The following is a 3,199-nucleotide window of genomic DNA, read 5'->3' as shown; positions in this document are numbered from 1 at the left end:
AAGCGATGTTGGGGGAACAAACACATACACAAACATATACACACACATACATATATATATATATATATACATATATACGACGGGCTTCTTTCAGTTTCCGTCTACCAAATCCACTCCCAAGGCTTTGGTCGGCCTGAGGCTGTAGTAGAAGACACTTGCCCAAGGTGCCACGTAGTGGGAATGAACCCGGAACCATGTGGTTGGTAAGCAAGCTACTTACCACACAGCCACTCCTGCGCCTATGTATATATATATCTTTTGTTTCAGTCATTAGACTGCAGCCATGCTGGAGCACCACCTTCAAGAATTTTAGTTGAATGAATCAACCTCAGTACTTTTTTTTAAGCCTGGTACTTATTCTATCAGTCACTTTTGCCAAACTACTAAGTTACAAGGATGCAAACTCACCAGTACCAGTTATCAAATGGGGATGGGGGGGGCAAACATAGACACAAACACATACACATATATATGACTGATTTCTTCAGTTTCCATCTACCAAATCCACTCAGAAAGCTTTGGTTATCCCCGATACTATAGTAGAAGACACTTACCTGTGGTGCCACACAGTGAGACTGAACCAAGAGCCATGTGGTTGGGCTTAACAAGCTTGTATATTGTGACAGTCTTTAGTAGACAAAAAAAAATGACAAAAAGTAGACAAAAAGTGACAGAGAACTGTCTCATGGTTTATAAATAATAGGTTGAATGAGACAAGTGTTGTTTTGAGCCATGGTGTATAGGTAGTTGGTTTGAATCAAGTGTATGCAGCAGCTCAGTATTTGGTGCTACTGGTATTGTTGTCAAGTAGCCATAACAGTGACCTATCACCACCATCACTGTCACTGCCACCAGCAATCAGTTCTACTTTAGCAGGTGTATGTTTATATGTAGTTGACTGAATTAGAAGAACATGACAAAACATTCCCAAAGCATAACAACTACAATAATGATATGCAAATTGATGACGAACGATGAATTCAAACACAAAAACAAAGGTCCAAGGTACATTCACAGTGAATATTGTTAGTTTGGTGCTCGAAGAAAGGAAAAACAGGAAATATGATCTTTGGGGCATAGTCAGACATTCATAGGAGAGTCTGAAAATGAGGAATTGAAGAAGGAAAAGAAGATAGGAATGTACAGTGAAAAAACAAAAACAAACGTACCTATTATCGCACTTTCACGTGGCCTTTCACATCCTCCTGATCAATACTTTGGAATACATCATTTTTCAGATCACCTTTAAAATTGGATTATTGCCCTGGATTATATTACACCGCTGAATTTGCTCTCAGCGTGCACTGACTCTTCACCCTCAATTGTGAACAATACAGATGTCTAACATACTAGTTTCTAGCAAACGCTTTGACGTCTCCTTGTAGATTGGTGAAGTTCAAAGTATACAGCAATAAAACATTCAGCTGTCACTCCACATCTATTTTCAAGACAGTAGTGACTGTTGTTATTTTTGCAAAGCCAAGAAAGGGGCAGTGCCATAGTCTTCACAGACAGTTTGATAGACTATTGAGATTGATGCTATCAACAACCTGTTTAAACTGTTGCAAGTAAACCACTACAAGAAATACATGCTGAGGGGAAATTGTAGAGGACCTACGTTCTTGGAAGAATGGACTAGATGTAGTGGTTAGTGCAAGGCCTGAGTGAGAGTCAGGTTGAGACACTAAGGGTAATGAAAGAAGAGATGAATGAATCAAGAAGTATCTGGGATGCTTTGGCTGGTGTCCTACCAGTTCTGGGGAGCGAAGGCCACAGCAAAAGTGGTAGAAAAGGCAGAGAAAGAGTGGTGACAGCACATTTGTAGGCGAGAGTGTCTTTTATGCCAAACTAGCCTTCTTTATTAAGAGTGTTTTAATCCATACATCAAGCAAATCTAAGGAATTCCACCTAACTCCTGGGTGATACTGATGTTAGATGCAACATAAGGGTTGCGTGTGTGTGTGTGGAAGGAAGGAAGGAATATGAAAGTGAGAGGTAAGGGTCTAGATCAGTGGTTCCCAACCTCTGGACTCCTTTGATTCCTATTTTACTTATGTGAATCTCTCATAGCCACTTGATGTTTTTATAAATACTATTATATTTTTTTAATCGAATATTTTTAGGAATTGTATAAAAAATTGAAATATTTTACGTATTGTAGACATATAGGCCTAACTAATTTATTACATATAGACTTTAAGAACAAAATCTGGTATGGACCCCAAAGGGTTATATGGACTCCAGTTGAGAACCACTGGTCTAGATGTACAGTCCATTTTTTTTCCAAATGTCACTGCATGGGGATTTTCTATATGGGAGGTTTTGCTTCATAACACTGTGAAAAACAGAGTGGTCACAGAAAGGAGCCTTTATGTAATAATTCGACCTGCTAAGAATAACAGTCAAATCTACTTCAAACTACACCCTACTGGCATAAGAAGGAAACACTTGCATAAGGTAGTCCTTGAAATAATACTTGAAATAATAATAATGATGATTTCTTTATTGGCCACAAAGGATTTACATTAAGAAAAACACTATGAACAGTAAAGAACAAAACAAAAGAAAGTATGTGTATGTATGTGAGTGAATGTTGTGAGAGGTTTGCGTGTAAACAAGATTAACATAATGGGAAAAAAACAATTAATATATAATCCTCAATAAGGAGGAGGGGTTTGAGGGCTGCTCATGGGTGCCCTGGCTTCTGGGGCAGAATAATCCTTTCTGCTACAGGCACAAGACTTGAAATTTTGTGGGAGGGGTTAAGTCGATTACATCGGCTCCAGTGTTTTACTGGTACTTAATTTATAGACCATGAAAGGATGAAAGGCAAAGTCAACAGCGGTGGAATTTGAACCCAAAACGTAAAGATGGAGGAAATGATGCTAAACATTTTGCCCAAAGTTCTAACGATTCTATCAGCTCACCAATTAATAATGGTTTCAAATTTTGCCTCAAGGGCAGCCATTTTCTTGGCGGGAGGGGGGATGAGTCGATTACATCGACCCCGACCCTGAAAGGGGGAATTTGAACTCAGAACGTAGCGACGGGCGAAATACCAGTAAGCATTTTGCCCGGCGTGCTAACGATTCTGCCAGCGTGTTGCCTAGTTCAACAATTAATAATAATAATAATAATAATAGTAGTAATAATAATAATAATAATAATAATAATAATAATAATAATAATAATAATAAAC

At 38.4% G+C, this 3,199-nt stretch overlaps 1 protein-coding gene across 5 annotated transcripts in view; it reads right to left on the bottom strand.

Annotated features, from left to right (window-relative positions):
* The window catches only part of LOC106869322 (MATH and LRR domain-containing protein PFE0570w-like), a 101,403-nt gene that overhangs the window by 93,006 nt on the left and 5,198 nt on the right, over window positions 1–3,199 (bottom strand). For 2 of the 5 annotated variants that reach the window (XM_052972393.1, XM_052972394.1), the window contains exon 1: window positions 555–1,148. The exons of the other annotated variants lie outside the window; for them this stretch is intronic. The gene's annotated coding sequence lies outside the window, so the exon portion shown is untranslated. Of the gene's footprint in view, window positions 1–554; window positions 1,149–3,199 lie in introns of those variants that run through there. 5 annotated transcript variants of the gene reach the window in all.

Source organism: Octopus bimaculoides, chromosome 13 (assembly GCF_001194135.2).
Source record: "Octopus bimaculoides isolate UCB-OBI-ISO-001 chromosome 13, ASM119413v2, whole genome shotgun sequence".
In the NCBI taxonomy this organism is placed as follows: Eukaryota; Metazoa; Mollusca; class Cephalopoda; order Octopoda; family Octopodidae; genus Octopus; species Octopus bimaculoides.
Note: the sequence above shows the minus strand (reverse complement) of the source record. Positions and strands in the feature narration are given on the sequence as shown.